We start from the raw sequence: 16,567 nt of genomic DNA on the forward strand, positions 1-16,567 counted from the left end.
CTGCAACTCATTGTGCATATAGTAAGACAATAACTTTTTTTTTTATCATAGCACAATTGTTAAGACCACAGCATTCATATTCACAATCCCTGGAGTACCCAAGATGCAACTCTTAACAACTGTGAGGTCTTGGGCTAATAATTTTCTCTAAGCCTCAGCTCTACTGTGTTGAAAGGGGAAAATAATAATACTATAACTTAACGTTTCAGAGAGTATTAAAAATAGAAAATGTATATTAATAGGTTAGCATAGTGACTGGCATATTGGAAGTTTTTAATAAAATTAATAATTAATTGAACTGGCATAAATATTTTTCTATCTTAAATGTTGTGAGGATAGCTCTTAGTTATCTTTAAACTAGCTTATCTCCTTAGACTATCAACAAAGTTCTCCAAAATTAAAGATTCTTAATTCATCTTATTAAATGACCTAAATTTACATAAAATGAAACTGCAGTTCATAGAGGTGCATTATCCTACAGAAAAGCAATGACAAATTCTGAGAGAGAACCCAGTTTCCTCAGTTTTCTCTTCTCCCTTCTGTAAGTTGAGGGAAAGACAGGATGGTACATAAATTATTTGTCCAACTTCATGATCTAATGTAAAATGCAGACATATCTATCTTCTCCTAGAGAAGCTGATATTTGTAATGCCTTGGTTTTTAATATCAATTTTATTTTTACATTACCATAGAGTTTCCCCCAATTTTATTCTACCTTATGTATAATGTAAAGTAGGAAAGTTTAAATGCAATGGTTAAAATATATCCACCTTAACTTTATCACCAGTAACAAAAGCTGGCTCCTCTTCTGGCATTACTATGTTTCAGCTGCAGACTACCAGTTTAAACACTCTTCAGTGGGAGGCTGCTAGTTCAATGCAATTTGTCTTCATGTTTAACTGATGGAGTATAAAAAAAACCATCATATCATACATTCTCACATATCCTGGTGCTGTCAGCTTAATCAAACCGGCGGCATCATTGCTTCTGTAACAAGCCCTGTTCTACATAAGGAGTGAATATGCAACATGGCATATTGCGGTGTGCAGTTTTACACATTGTAAGTGTTTATCTCTAATACAAATCACTGTCCTGCACAGTTAGAAGTCATCAGTGGAGGATTTCTCCTTTACTGACATGGCATTCAGGTTCTCTAGGAGTGGCCTGCATGCTTTAATATGAAAGCACAGGGGAAATTAAAAACCAACATCCAACCTCAAATCACTATAATCATGAGTATGAAAATCGAACAATAGAACAGTAAGTAGCTGAAGGATAACATTAAAAGGTAAGTCATATTTGGGAGGCTTTTCATATTCAGTGTCCTCCACCTGAGCTCGAATGCAGCACCTGAGCTCTGATAAAACACATGGCTCAGACAGTAGCATAGAAGAAAAAGAGAATGACAAGCAACTGTACTTGTTTAAAATAAAGATTCTCAGGCTCTCTCTAATTGTGTTGATTGAGTAGGTCACGGAAGTAGCTTGAGAATTTAAATTTTTACAATCTCTCCCCCCTCAGGTGAATCTAGCACAGTTGGTCCAAGGAGTGCAATCTGAGATACCCTGGAGGTGGAAGGAGGCATCGCATGACACTAACCTGGTGAAGGCCTGGAAGCAGCACGTGGCTGCCAAGGTATAAAGAGGATCAAACTTCATTCACATGTCCTGTTATTACTCAGGATCCACCAGGAATGATTTGATACCCTTTATAAAAGGCAGTGGTTTACAACCCTGCAGGTATATCAAAATACCTCGTGGTAAGTATTCTGCTGCAGTAAGCTCTGAGGAACATGCAAGTTTGAGAAAGACAGATGGCATTTGCCCAAAGACCAGACAAGACTGAAAGTTTCTATTCACTATTTAAATTATAAGCCAATGTATGTTTTCATATCATACTTAATAGTATTATGGAATTGAACAATTGTTTTTTAAAAAATATTTTTTTTTATTGATTTTAAAGAGGAAGGGAGAGGGAGAAAGAAAGAGAGAAACATCACTGATGACAGAGAATCATTGATCAGCTGCCTCCTGCAGGGCTCCTACTAGGGACTGGCCTCCTGGTTCATAGATCAATGTTCAACCACTGAGCAACACTGGCTGGGTAAAACAATTTTTAGTCAAAGTGTTCATCTTGACTAATTTAATAACACCCGTCTCTAATTGCTGTGACAGATCAAAGAGACAAAATTTTACTGTCAAATTTACTTTATTTTGACATTTGATAGGATTCATAATTTAATGATATAATACCTCTTAATGAGGTTTTAAGGATGTGGCATGTCTCTTGTCTCTAATACAAATTCCTCTGATAGATTAGTGTTTCCAGAAGTAGCTTCATGACCAGGAGGCATCTGATCCACTGTTTATCACTGAAGTCAGTGTTAGTTTTTAAATCCTTTGACAGAACTAGGTCTTACTTTGTCCCCCCAAATTGTTTAAAACTTAATTGTGGGAAGATATAAATGAAAACCATGTGACAGAAACTAATCTGAAATCTGTGATGCTTCTTATCAAGTAGAGTGAGTTAATTTGAGACTATGCTTTGTTTTTCTCCTTCATGTTAGGAGAAACATGGGTTATTTCAAAACCAGTTGCCACAAAACAAAGTGGCTTAAAGTAGAGCAATTTACAGAATTTTTATGATTCTGGTGGTTGACTGGTATCAGCTTGTCAGTTCTGTGGTCTCTCTTGTGCTCATTTGTGAAAATGCCAATGGGATCACCTGGTCTTGGCAATCTTAACATGGTCTTATTTTCATGACTGGCATCGATGCTGACTATTGGCTTGGAATCTAGTTTTTCTTCCATGTGGTTTTTCATCTACCAGAGATCTAGACAAGCTTCCTTACTGGATGCTATCTGGGTTTCAAAGATCAATAGGGAGGTTACTGGGTCTCTTAAGACCTAGTTTTTGAAACTCACACTTCATTATTTCTACTATATTTTTATGGTCAAAGCAATTCATAAAGGCCAGCTCAGGTTCAATTGGTACAGGTAGTCTCCAACTTCTGATTGAAGAGAGATAAAACACAAAGATGGAAAAAATTTTGGTGACCATCTTTGTAGAAAATCTACTCAATCTTGAATGAATTTATATAATATATTGTTATATATTAGCAAATTGATCATTATAAGTAAACCTAACTCAGTAAAAAAAATTGGACAGAATTTAATATATTTGCTGTGTAACACTTACTTTTTAAAAAAATATATTTTATTGATTTCAGAGGAAGAGAGAAAATGATAGAAACATCAATGGTGATAGAGAATCATTGATCAGCTGCCTTCTGCATGCTTTCTACTGGGGATTGAGCTTACAACCTGGTCATGTGTCTTTGACCAGAATCAAACTTTGGACCCTTCAGTCCACAGGCCAATGCTCTATCCTGAGCCAAACTGGCTAGGGCTATAACACTTATAACACTTACTTTTAAATAGAATTCATAGTTAATACTTTTAAAATTCTTAGTTTTAGAAAATATAGGAGATCAGAAATGAGAGCTAAACATAGATGAATTTATTTTTCTTTTTCTATGAAAAAACATGATATATTACTTCTTATTTTGAAGCAGAATAAATAAATTAAATATATAATTAATGCTCTACTTCTTTGATTCACTAATTTTAAAGGACTTTGCAACAATGTGTGTGTCTAAGCAGCTTTATTTATAACTAAAGGCCTGGTGCATGAATTTTTGCATGGGTGGGGTCTGGCTGGATTGCCCCAATCGGGGCCAATCATACCAGGCCAGCTGGGGGAGGGGCAGTGGGCAGTTGGCTAGTCAGCCCTGCCCCCTGGTCGAACTCCTGGTTGAAATTCTGTCTAACTCCCAGTCGAGGGGACAATTTGCATATTAGTCTTTTATTATATAGGATTGCCAAAATATGGAAACAACCAAGTTTGCAGGTGCATATATTAGGTGAACAGTTCTGAAACTGGTATACATGTATACTAGAAATGAACAGTTAAGAAAATGAATGCCAGATAGTAGGAACCTGATTTCTTACCAATGTGCTGGGAAGTTACAAATGAGCAACTGAAGGAGGCCAAAATTGTCCACCTAATAATTCATTACAGTTGAGGACATCATTATGAACCCACTGGAGGCCCAGTGCATGAATTCGTGTACCAGTGGGTCCCTCAGCCTGGCCTGTGGGATCGGGCCAAAAACGGCTCTCCAACATCCCCTGAGGGGTCCCGGATTGCAAGAGGGCACAGGCCAGCCTGAGTGACCCCACTGGTGCACAATCGGGTCTGGGGAGGGATGCAGGAGGTTGACCAGCCAGGGAGGGACGACAGGAGGGCTCCAGGGCATGTCCAGCCTGTCTTGCTCAAGCCCAATTGGCAGGACCCCAGCAGCAAGCTAACCTACCAGTCGGAGCATCTGCCCCCTGGTGCTTAGTGCACATCATTAGCATATTACACTTTAATGGTTGAATGGACAACCGGACACTTAGCATATTAGGCTTTTATTATACAGGATGTTTTACTTACACATTGGCATAGTTACAGATATGTGTACATACTAGTACATAGGTGAGTATACATGCATAATTTGTCTTGCTTTTTCCCTTGGAAGGGCCTAAGAAACAAGGACACCCCAGTAGCAACAAGCATACCTAACACAGATCTTGCTATTTAATACCATTCTTCAATACAAGGATCCAGGTATCCTTGGAGAAATGACTAATTCTGGTACTGGGAGAAAATAAGCAAGATGGGCCTGGGGCATCTTTGTGCCAGAAAGTGAGGAGATGCTAGAAACACACACAGACACACACACAGAGCAATATGATTTAATAATTACATAAATGGAAGAGAAGAGAAAATCCCCCTGTGTAGAATGCCAAACAATCTGTGTAGATACTTTGCCCCTTATTGGAGGTGTGGGGTTCACTTAGTATGCAAATAGCAAGTTCTTTTTCTGAGCACAGTATAAAAAGGAAGATAAAAGAGTAACTTTACATTTGTCAGGTTCTTTTTCCTGACAAATTCCACCTCACCCAGGTTAACATAAATAGTCATAAACTGTGTTGATATTGGGTAGCCTGGCCATAATGTGATGAAACTATACTTTACCTATATGGTCTTCCTCCCAAAAAATCATTCCCCAGTCTCATATTGGGAGAACATCAGATATACCTCTATTGAAGGATATTCTACAAAGCACTTGGCAAAAACTTCTCTCTACTGTTCAAGTTGTAAAACACAAGGAAAGTCTAAGAAACAGTCAAAGGCAAGAGGAACCCAAGGAGACATGCCAATTAATGTAATATGGTATTCCTGAAGGGATCTTGAAACAGAAAAAGAACATTAGGAAAAACTAAGGAAATCTAAATAAAACATGGACTTTACTTAATAATGCAGCAATATTGGTTCAAATGTGTAACAAATATAGCACACTAACATAAGATGTAAGTAATAAGGAAAATTGGGTTTAGTGTACATGGGAATTCTTCATAATTTCTATCAATCTAAAAATGTTCAAAAATAAAACTTAAATATGCATGGGACATTAGGAATGCAATATTTAAAAAAATATTGATGGTAACATAAAAAGTCAGATAACTAATAAAAATGGCAGCACAATATGTTAAATGGCTAAGAAATGCCTACCTACTACAATGAATTAAAATTTGCCTGAAAAATACCTAATTTACTTATGTAGATGGCCACTTGCACACTCACTGGCCTGCCAAGTCGACTCCCATATCTGCTACCCTGTGACTCAGGAGAAAGGACAAAAGAGAGATAGACATAAAATGAGAAAATTGAAAGAGAAAAGAGTGAAGAGAGATGAAAACATATAGGCTGAAAAAGGGGAAACAAATTAAAAAGAGGAGAGGACATGTGGCTATGTCTGAAGGGTTGTACTTTATGAATTATTGTGAGTTAGTGGAAGATGAGTCACCAGAATCCAGAGTGAAAGTTGTAACACCAGATGTGGACAGATGTGGCTCTTAACACAAGAGGTGAACTAATGTAACTAGTAGTTGTTTGAAGTATGTGTGTGGTTGGGTGTGCATGTGTGTATGTATGTGTGTGTTCCTGCATATTTTGTACCTTCCCTTAATTCAGATGAAAGCAGTTTTCTGTGTTTTCTTACTGTTTCTCGAAGACAAATTTGTGCATAAGCAAATGTGAAATTCATGTTATGCTCAAATTGTTCCCTAATATATCAAACACATTGAAACAAATTCACAGTTTCAAAACAAGCATTAGACTACAGCTGACTGTACAAGACAAATATGAATACAGATATACATACTTATCCCTCTTTTTCTTACACAACAGTAACTCATTGTTTCTTATTTCTTCTTTGGGAGTGTTAAGGTGTCTGAGCTTGATCAGGGTTAAAAACTAATATTTCAATGATAAAATATCTACATTAGGTTTAATGCTGTACAATCTAGTATCTACTGTCAAACATTAACTTATACATTAGATATTCAAAAGGCTTTCTTAACACTGAAAAGATCTTCAAGTCTTTCCTTTATGTTTGTTTTTATACATTTATTTTAAAAACTAGGGGCCCAGTGCACAAAAGTTTGTGCACTTGGAGGGTTCCCTCAGCCTGGCCTGTGCCCTCTTGCAGTCTGGGACCCCTTGGGGGGATGACCACCTGCTGGTTTAGGCCTGCTCCCTGGGGAATTGGGCCTAAGCTGGCAGTCAGGCATCACTCTGGCAGCCCGGGAGCTCTCAGGGGATGTCCACTTGCCAGAGGGGAGCAGGCCTAAGCTGCAGTTGGACATCCTTAGCGCTGCTGAGGAGGCGGGAGAGGCTCCTACTACCACCGCTGTACTGGCAGCCATCAGCCTGGCTTGTGGCTGAGCAGAGCTCCCCCGTGGGAGGGCACTGACCACCAGGGGCAGCTCCTGCATTGGGCGTCTGCCCTCTAGTGGTCAGTGTGTGTCATAGTGACCAGTCATTCCCAGTCTTTCTGCTGTTAGGGTCAGTTTGCATATTACCCTTTTATTCTATAGGATAGAGGCCTGGTGCATGAGTGGGGGCTGGCTGGTTTGCCCTGGAGGGTATGCTGGATCAGGGTAGGGGTCCCGCTGGGGTGCCTGGCCAGCCTCAGTGAGGGGCTGATGGGTGTTTTCAGACCTGCCACACCCCCTTCAGGGTGGGGGTCCCCACTGGGGTGCCTGGCCAGCCTGGGTGAGGGGCTGATGGCTGTTTTCAGGCTGGCCAAGACCCTCCCTCCCCCCGGTGATGGAAGCTCCCAGCCTCTCCTTTTTTTCTTTTTTTTTCTGGGGTTTATTTATCTTCTATAATTGAAACTTTGTTGCCTTCAGTGGAGCTCAGAGCCGGCCTGGAAGCTTGGCTTCCTCCATCACTGGAGAAACCAAGCCCCCTGCTTGCTTCAGCTCCGTGGCTTCCGGCCGCCATCTTGGTTGGGTTAATTTGCATATAGTTGCTCTGATTGGCTGGCGGGCATGGCTTATGGCATAGCAAAGGTATGGTCAATTTGCATGTTTGTCTTTTATTAGATTAGATAACAATTGTAATGACATCAATGATCCCATCACCTGTACCCCCACTACTACCGAGGGAAATATATATAGTTGAATGCAAAGGGAAAATAAAGACATTATTATCAGGCACCCAAAAACCAGAAAATGTTGTGGTCCAATGGTATAGACACTGATGTGTTCAAAGTACTATTACAATCCTATATAATAAAAGTGTAGTATGCAAATTGTCCCCTCGACTGGGAATTCGTCCTGGAGTTTTATGCGGGGGAGAAGGGGATGGCCAGGGGAAGGGAGGGAATACCTGGCTGGCAGTTGGCAGCCACTAGGAACCCTACTAGTGCATGAATTTCATGCACTGGGCCTCTAGTTTAAATATATACATTTATAATTATCCTGCAAAAAAAAAACCACAAAAAACATTCAAGAAGTGAAATAACTATGCAGTAAACCAATTACTCATTCATCCATTCATTCTTTCTGTATCTGAAAGTCATCACTATAATCACAAGGGCAAACAAATAAAAGATCTTCTAGTAACAAATAGAGAAAATCCAAACCTCACACCCCTCTCCCCCACTTTGTGGGTTATTGTGGTGTGCTAAAATCACCACAATAAAAAGAGGACCATGAGGTAGCTGAAATGCAATGACAACTGAGGCATTTCATTTCAAAGAAAACAATAAATTCTCTGAAGCACATTCATCGAATCTGCGGTAATAGTAAGAATCTCTTTGCCCAGATGACAGGTTGGTATTCCTGGACTTCTGGCAAGAAAAAGCTAATTCTGGGGATAGAATGATAGAAGAATCAAGCACTGAAAATAGTAATTGCTGAATCTTTTACAGCCTTGAACAGTTGTGGTATGCTTGTCCATTGTTGACAAGTCATCTGGACCATAATTCTTAGTATGGCTGTTTTTAAGACAATTTAGAAGGTATTGGAACTTGGAACTTCCTTTCCTAAGTAGAGAACAAAACAATACAACAACTTCTGTGCTGAAATGCTGAGGACAATTGTAGTAACTCCTAAACAGAGAGGCTAACTAGAGATTTTCAATCCTAGGCCTGGTGACAGCATTTAAAGCCTTTCTTTATACCAGTGTTCTTCAAACTCTATTGGCATAAACACATCTTAGAATATTTATTAAAAATATACATGATCAAATATTTCTCCAAAACTTCTGAGTCAGAATCATAGGAGGTATAGGAAAAGTCCTGAATCTGTGTGTTTAATAGACAGGCAATGCAATTTTATGTCAAGTGAATTTTAGACACATTGTTTTAGATTCAATGAATCAGAGTAGCTGGGGCTGGGGTTCTGATATCTACCTATTTATTTATTATTACTTTTTTAGACATATGAAGTTGTCATTTGTTATGCACAGTCTCTGGGCCATGAATTACTTAAAAAAAAATCTTGACTGTTTTAAGTATTACATATATCCCCCTTTTTCTCCCATTGATCCCTTGTAACATGCTCTCACCCCTACCCCTAACCCCAACCCCATCCCTATCCCTACTCCCAATCCCACCCCCACCCCAGGCCTTCAAAGCCACAGCTGATAATTATCAGTGGCATCTGAATTTGAGTACCCTTTCTTTACATCAAGAATTTAGCTCAGGAATGTTCTTACTGCCTCAAATCACATAACCATGATTCTTCTGGCAACTGTTTAGCTCAGATGGCCAGTTAGCAGAATGTTGTTCCATTTTAACAATCTTCCAGTGAGAGCTAGGGTTATGTAGAACGATATAGTAGAAGTACATTTTAAAACTCTAAAGCATAAATGAGTCTCCTAAAAGTTACTTATAAAAATCAAAGTTGAAACATAAAAAGGATCAGGCACAGTATCTCTGGATGGTAAACGGCATGTGCATCTTCTCTGCTACATCTGGAAGTTCATTCTTATTCTCTTCGATGGCTTGGCTGTCTCTGGGATTTTTGTTCCATTCATTGCTAGCTGGGGTCTGGCTACATGGCTTGCTGAGACTGATATCATACCAGCTGTTCAGATTTCCATGTCACCTTTTTAATGGCTTCTCTGTCTTTCTATTTTATTTCTATTCTCCTTTCTCTTTCACACATATTTTTCCTTATTTTTTTTAAAGCCAGCCACCTATAAAGAATGTGAACTCCCATCTTCTCTGACGAAGCAGAGTCTAGACCAGATGTGACCTGCAATTTGCTGAATGGGAAACAAATACAAGGAAAGCAGCCATCTGCCATCTGTTGATGCAGAAAGCAGCAGGGCATGCCTGGCATTTCAGCAGGGCTTCCCCGCTGGGAAATTGAAAGAGAAAAAGAATGTTTCATTTTTCCCCTTTCCTGACCTGACAGCTCCTTTGAACAAGGTAGGCAGGAAAGGAGGACATCATGCCATAAAGAAGTGAAAACTTATATCTAAATAGTGGAGCTTGATAACTAAACTCTAGTTTGCATTACAAGTTCTACCCCGGCCAAGGTTGCCTCTCCTGGGTGGTACAGAGCATCTAATCTCTGTTGTAATAAATGCAGCTGAATGGCAAATTCCCTTCTTCCAAATTCCTAATCAGTTTGTCTGCTGTTTTTCTCAGAATGCCACACAGAAGGCTCTTGGGGGAATTAAAGGTAATGAGACAGGTATTAGCAACAGATACAAACAAAAGGCAAGGGCTTTTTTCTGCATGTGGAATCCTGGTCTCACATGGTCAGAGAACATCTGGTTGACATTTTCAGAAAGAGATGAATGTAAGAGAACAGGTTGCCCTGGTGACATAAACATGTTAACTTGCACCCCTCTCTCTCCTTGCCTGATTGTGTGAACTGTGTCGTTCCATTCAGAAACACGACACTGAGATAGCAATCCCCTTCCTGGATGCTTGCTCTTAGTAAAGGTCTCCCTCGGTCACTGGGATGAATCATGATGAATAAAACAGTTTCTTGTCTCATGAGGCCCGATATCTAATAAAATGTCTGTTTTTAAACTATAATTTAAGGAAAGTAAACTTATTTTTGAAGATGTCTTTGCTAATGGAAGGAACCCTGGATTAAAAAGTTTTCTTTTAAGGAGGGCACCTGGGTTTTCCCGATGATTTTAGCGCTTTATTTACTAAATGCAACCTTACATTATTTTAAAAATTGCCCACTCTGTGTACAGAATTACCATTTTAATCAACACGAAGTGAATGCAAAATTGCTATTAAGACAGTGTTTACTACTTGAAATAGTAATGTGGATGAAAAAGGGACCACATGCCGAGGAGGAAACTGGTCTTGTAAGACCTGTCAGGCCATAAAAACTGTGAACAATGCATTGCCCTGGGCGGGGAAGGTCATAATCGCTGGCTGGCCCCAGGACAGATCATAGACACCTGAGGGCCTTCCTGTAAGCCCACTAAAGGGGGTGGAACCATATCTGCAAGACAATGACCCCAGAAGGTTATAAAAAGCGAAGCCTCTGTGTGTTACTTCACTCTGATTTGGAAATTATTCCCTGAGTCCACTAGTGTTAATAAATGGGGTCTCTGTCTTTCTCTAGGAAGCGTGCTTGGTATTTCTTTGCTCTTCTGTAACAATGCTAACCTAACTAATACAGGAAAGGCCTGTGTGGAGGCCTTGCAAACTCAAGAGACCTCAAGTAACCACTAAGTATGGTTTGAAATTAAAACCTTTAATTAAAAAGCAGTTTATAGTAGGTAGTCATGTCCTAGACCAATATTTTCCCTGACAAAGATCAACGTTGATCTTTACTGAGCCTATTCTCTTTTTGCATCTAAGATAACATACCTGTGGAATGTCAGGGCAACTTGTAACTTCCCTTTTTCTGGATCCCTCAGGGCACAGCCCTGGTGTCCAAGCAGAGAGCACAGATTCCCTCATTGTGATTGTTATCTTAAGCATGCTTCTATCATTTTACTTTGTATCCAACCCCAGAGGTTTCCCCACTTTGCTTTCTTCCACCTCCATAATCTGTCACCAATGGATTTCATATAACCCATTTATGTCTCCTTCTTTGATGGTACTTTATAGAATGAGGTGAAAAACCACCATTCTCTGGAGCACTATCTCAATACATTGAGATTCTGCTTCTCAGCAGTTGTCGACAGTTTGGCTCAAATAAACTCACAGATGAAAGGGCGAGGGCTACGCCCTCCATCTTGCACCAGGGTAAGTGCTCCATCTTACTTTGGCCATGTGATTGGCAAGGAGCTTCTTCCCGGAAGTCTAAGCCTCTGCTAGCCACACCCAGGAACAAGACACCGACTTGCGCCTGGCCAATCGGCAAGGCCCACAGCCCTTTCTCCTCCCCTTACTCCAACCCCCTATAAAACCCCTCTCCACACAGAGTTCTCTCTCTCTCTGCTTCCTGTCGCTGCGTCGACAAGGTGGGGGAGCCAAGCTAGCTCGAATAAAGACTCTTATGCTTTTGCATTGGACTGGCTGGCTCCCTGATGTGGTTTCTTGGGGATCCTGAAATCTGGGCATAACAACAGAAATTCTTTACAGGTTTGAATGTTTGTTTTTGTTGTTGTTAACAGTAATGACCCTTATTTTAAATGTGGATGCTGTTCCCAAAGAACAAAACCCACACATCAGAATTGTAGAACCTATGAGTTCACCTCATATGACCATATTATCATGCTATACAATAAGCTTTGTGGTAAAGGGCAAGTCAAATAATTCCTTTTTTTTTACAACAAACTATAACTTCCAAACAAAAATCTACTAGGTGACACTGACTATAAAATGTATCCAGCAAAAAAATAGGAAGGGCCCTCCTCCCCTAATATCCTTATCGTCCTACTTCTAGGAGCAGAAGTGAATAAACACAAGGATGTATATATAATGATATTATTGATAACTGTAAGTACAGTAAGAACACAAATTCTACACAAGGAATCAGAATATTCCTCAAAAAGTAAAAAAAAATATATCATAATGGGAGATAATGTCATAAGGTGAGGTATGATTTAATATTTGTTTTAATAATTTTGTTCAGAAAGAAATCTTTTGCAGGAATAAAGGCTGCAAAACAATTCTTTGTAAAAGAAATATCCTGTAGTTATGAACTATAATTGTAAAATAAATTCCTATAAATTTTATATTCCTTAAATAATGAAGTAAACATGTATGGTTGAGGAAGATGGCGATTTTCAACTAATTCACACATTTTGAAAATTCACTGCATTGATGGGACTGACACCCCCAAAGGCTTAGTGCAGGTTTGTATGCAAATTCTTGCTAATGGGGGCAGGGGGAGTCTGTGAGTACCTTAGGTGATAACTTCACTTGTGTTCTTAACTAAAATCTTTAACCTTAATAGAAGAAATAAACTTCAGTTAGTTTATATGATGTGTAAAATAATTTCACGGGTGATGGAAGCCAATTCCAGCATGTCAGCAGGGCTGAATCATCTGGAGATGGCTGAGGGCATTTCCCCAAACCTGAAAAGGATGCATTAAATGATTGCTTGCTGCCAGACAGCTAAGGACATCTTAATCTACATGTCATTGCCTCCTATTGGCCAAACACCTGAACACCCAGAGGCATTTCCTCAAATCTGACAATGCTTCTATATACAAACCTTGGCCTTTGATGTATATCTACCTTGCCTTAGGATGAATTGTGTTAATAAATAGCAAGGGGTCCTGAGACAAGGAGAACTTAGTTCCTTTAGCCAAGCTCCTCTGACTCCCCATAATGCTTTTCAAAATTATGTTTCATCTCTGGACTCCTATTTAAGCTATGCACAGAGCTTTCTCCAGATTTCTGAACCCTTCTAGATGTTGGATCAAGACCACAGGCACACTGGTCCAAACTTCTCATGACTACAAAATAAGAGCAAACTCACTGCTCATTCCCAAACTGGAATGAGCCCCAACACGCTATATGGTTGGAGACCAGCTTGCCCTCAGAAAGTTGCCAGTTGTTTCTAAGAGTTTCAAATTAGTGTCTCATGTATGCTAACATATAGCTTGTAATTTGCAGACCTCTACACATTGTTTCCTTATCTTTTTTGCAAAGTCATGTTCTCTGCTCTTAAGGATAAAGTAGAAGGCTCACTATGCTCACTGTGAAAAATGTTATTTTTCAAAATAACACTGATGATTGGGTTGCCAGATATATTGCTGGGTGTGGAGAGAATTAGGAAGAAGTGCCTTCTCTTCTAACGTGCCATATCATGACACCCGGGTTCTGTAACTCCTTGAGTTTGCTCCAGAAAATGTTTATCAAAGTTTATAAGTTGAAAACTTCTGTCTCTTTTTCTTTGTTCTATGATATACAAAATTGAATGGGGGCTGGATAGATGACTAATCATATTTCTATTCATTCATTCTGATAATATTTATTGAGACACTACTATAAACCAGGCACTGTTCTAGGTGAAGCTATGGTGGGCAGCATGATACAAAAGCAAACACACGAGTCTAAAATCCCTGTCCTCATGACATTTAGTTAAAATTTAAAAAAAATACAAGTAATAAAATGTATAGTATATTAGATGGAGATGAGTATGAGCTGCTATGAAGACAAAGTAGGGACTATGCTAGGGACTGCCTGTGGTCTTGTTTTATGTAGAGGATAAAAGAAGTCTTTATGAGCAAGTGCTATTGGCATAAAGAGCAGGAGATCATGAGGAAGCCAGTGAAGTGGATATCTAGGGGGAGAGCACTCCAGGCAGAGAGAACAGCAGGGTGCAAAGGCTTTGAGGCTGAAACATGCCTGTCATGTTCAAAGAAGAGAGAGAAATGAAGTTGGTAGTTAGAGATTATTCAGATAGGAGCAGAGGTCAAGCCCTGGAAGGCTTTACATGCCATTGTGAGGACTCTGGCTTTTTCTCTGAGTAGGATAAAGAATAATTGGAAGGCATTAAGCAGAGAAGCAATAAGACCTGACCTAGTCTTAATAGGATCATTCTAGCTGCAATATTGAGACCAGACGAAAGGTGCTCAAGGGAAAAGGTACATCAATTTGGAAGCTAATGAGAATAGGGCAATAGTCTTAGAGGTAGTAAATAGTAATAGGATTTGGGGTAGATTTTGAATAAGAATTACACAATATATGCTCATTAATTGGGTATGGAGTTTGAAAGGAAGGAAGGAAAGAAGGAAGGGAGGGAGGGAGGGAAGGAAGGAGGAAAGAAGGAAGGAAGAAGAAAACCTTTAGTTTCTGACTTGGACAACTAGACTAATGGAGATGCCAAAAATTAAGAGAGTAAAGAGTTAGGAGGTATAGGTTTAAAAGAGATGAGCAGATTTGAGTTTTGAATATATAAAGGTTGAGATGACCATTAGACAAGTAAGTGGAGATTACTATCAAGTAGGAGTTCGGTATAAAAATCTGGAGTTCAAGGGGAAATTATCTTTACTACATAGTTCTCAGTTATAAGCATATGAATGGCATCTGAAACAAAAAGGTTAGGTAAGATTCCCATGGGGGTTGTTGAAGATAGAAAAGCGTAGATGCGTGTGAACTGGGCCCTGGTGCATAGCAATGGTAAAGTTTACGATGCTGAGGAAAAGTAAGTAAAGTATTTTCTTTCCAGAAATGTTGTCATAAAGAGATGAAGAAAATTGAGCAAAATATGGAGAGGGAGTTAAGTTTAAGAGATTTTTTAATAAGATAAATTCAATTGATTTTATACTAATGAAAATATTCAGTTAAAATGGATCAAAGTGATAAAACAGGTGAAAGAATTGCTGATGTGATGTCTTCTGGTGTGTGAGAGGGGATGGACTCTAATGCACAAGTAGCAGGGTTTACTTTTACTAGGATCCCATATACGTCTCCCATAGAAAACAAAGAAAAGACACAGCACGTGGACTTGAGTGCCTGTAGATGGCTGGGTGTGTGATGGACACTTACGAAGACTGTTTTCTATTTGTTCAGTGAAATAAGAAACAAGGTAGTCAACTAAGAGTATGAATACAGGAAAGGCCTTGAAATGGATTGAAGTTTATATAAGAGGGAAAAATATGAAATATTTATTTAGAAGACTTAATTGTGTTTTCCATCAGATTTATTTTCTTGCCATTGGTATACAAACTGTGTTTTTTTTTTGTTTTTTTTTAAGAATTGGGTGAAATCAGGATTGTGGTTTTTCATCTTCAGAATTATTTTCTTGCCATTGGTATACAAACTGTGTTTTGTTTTGTTTTAAGAATTGGGTGAAATCAGGATTGTGGTTTTTCAGAAGTTAAAAAAAATTTGAGAACAGAGCAAGGAATTTGAAGATGTCAGAATAAAAGGTGTTTAATTGACTGTTGAATTTGTGCTGAATAAGAAAGGATTATAATTAGAACCAAAGAGAGTTAAATATTTGTAGGTCAAATGAATTGAAGTGCTATATATGTCAGTTGCTGCAAAAAATTATTAAACACAGAGAAGCTGGTGGAGTAAGCTAGCTAGAAAGAAATGGCTTGTTGGAGAGTGGAGGTTTTGAAATTGAGTTTAAGATCGGCTGGAATTATGGGTAAGGCCTAGTTTAACCAGAATATCATCATGTGATTGAGTAATTCTGATGGGATAAGAGAGAAAAAAAAATCACTGAACTGAGAGTCTAATTTGCTAGAAGTTTCATTAACATGAATGTTGAAATCACCATGATTTGGAAGAAATGTTGTCAATGAAAAGGACAGCGAGTCAGAGGTAAAATCTTTAAAACAGATAAAGTGTCCTGAGAACTGGTGGATGACTTCTATAAGTAGGGGTGCTGTGCATTTTAGCCTGATGCCATACATTCAAAAATTGGTATTCTTATGGAGGAGGAAGTAAATGACCATGAGAAATAGGAAAGGTTGTCATTTCCCTTAAGTCTTAAGGGTTAAGACAAAGTAGCAGGAGTAAAGTCAAAAGAAAAGTCTCCTTTCTAAAAGGATCTCAGGGGAAGATATACCTGAGAATCAATTTCCCACTAGAGAAAGATGATTAAAAAAAAACAAAAAAAACCTTTCAGATACATTTCCCAGGATGTAAAGGATGTTGCTAATGACTGAAAATGACTATCAGAGAGACAGAAGAGGGAATTCCAGAGTTAGGAAAAAAATGAAAAATGGAATGCAGAGTTAGAAGGTCCAGTGATGACATCATTATCTGAGTAACCTGTTCA

The sequence above is a fragment of the Myotis brandtii genome, unplaced genomic scaffold (genome assembly GCF_000412655.1).
Source record: "Myotis brandtii unplaced genomic scaffold, ASM41265v1 scaffold228, whole genome shotgun sequence".
Lineage (NCBI taxonomy): Eukaryota > Metazoa > Chordata > Mammalia > Chiroptera > Vespertilionidae > Myotis > Myotis brandtii.